Source organism: Orycteropus afer, unplaced genomic scaffold (genome assembly GCF_000298275.1).
Source record: "Orycteropus afer afer isolate SDZICR_OR568_19922 unplaced genomic scaffold, OryAfe1.0 scaffold00281, whole genome shotgun sequence".
NCBI classification, from domain to species: domain Eukaryota; kingdom Metazoa; phylum Chordata; class Mammalia; order Tubulidentata; family Orycteropodidae; genus Orycteropus; species Orycteropus afer.
This window is the reverse complement of record NW_006921868.1, coordinates 1,861,603-1,863,055: the sequence shown is the minus strand read 5'-3', so window position 1 is coordinate 1,863,055 and position 1,453 is coordinate 1,861,603.

Sequence of the window (1,453 nt, the reverse complement as noted above, 5' to 3'; positions counted from 1 at the left end):
TGTTGTTTAGTAACATAGGGACTGTGCCTTTTTACTTGTCAACCTTGGGCTTGTCAGCCTTAGCAGCCAGCAGCTGAGTGAAGAAAAGCCTCCAGCTTCAGTGGGCTGGGAGCAGGAGGTAGAGCTGAAGCCAAGGTTGAGGGCCTTTCACCCAGCCCCTAGAGCCTGACACTTTGAACTCGAACTTAAAGCCTCCAGACTGTGAGGGAATTAACTTCTGTTTGTTCAAGCCTCTAGGTAGCCAGAACACCTTCCTCTTCCTAAAAACATCTCTTCTACCACCTTATCCATATCTCCAAAATGTAATGTGCATGCCAGACAGAAAGCTGAAAGTTGTCACTCTACTGAATGAATGCTTTCATTTAGAAATTACCCAGTCCACTTTCCTTGGTATCTCTCTCTCTGCATCCATTAAAGAATAAGAGAAAATGACTGGCCAGAAAAATAAGGAAGGACTAGTAGCATCACTCTGAATCCTAAGAGGTGTGTCTACACATACCATAGACATACACATATACACATAAAGCCACATGCACACAGTACATGCTGGGAAGTTCATTTTTTCTTATACTGTGTTCTTCCAATCATGCTGGTAAAGCAGAAGGTTACCAAAAAAGACCATAATGAGATGAATTGACATAGTGTCTGCAACAATGGACTAAAAGATGCCCACTATTGTGAGGCTGGCACAGAACTGCACAATGGTTTGTTCTGGAATACTTAGGGTCTCTGTCAGAGCTGACTTGATGGCACCTAATAAAAACAACATCGTTTCAAAGCAGCAGACAGCAAGAAAAGTAATGAATGGTAGTTCTCAAAGTATAGTCCCTGTACTATCAGCATCAGCAACACGGGAACTTCTTAGAAAGGCAAGTCTTCGGGCCTCACCCTATAATCAGAAACACTGAGGTGGGGCCCAGAAATCCATGTTTTAAAAAACTTTCCCAGGGATTTGGATGACACAAATATTTGAGAACTGGTGGACTGCAAGATACTTCTATTTCACTAGCAGTACTAGAGTCAAGAATTTTTTTTCTGAGAAATTGATTCAACCAGTATCCAAATAAAGAGAAAGGATCAATGGAAAATCCCTTTATTATTTCTGTTTGTGAACACTGAGTTTGGATAATGACGATGCAAATATCTAACAAGTTTGGGTGCTCACTGAAAGACAGGAGGTTCAAGTCCACATAGAGATGACTTTGAAAAAAGACCTGCTGATCTACTTCCAGAAAATCAGTCTTACGGAATACAGTGCTATTCTGAAACACATAGGGTCCCCATGAGTTGAAAGCAACTTAAAAGCAACAAGTGTTTTTATTATTATTATTATTATTATTCTGGTTCAGCTGGAAGAAAATAAATAAATATCAACAGGTCTATAAAAAATACCAGAGATCATAGTCAAGGAAATGCCATTCTGAACACTAGGAAGATTAGCAGATTTTTTTTT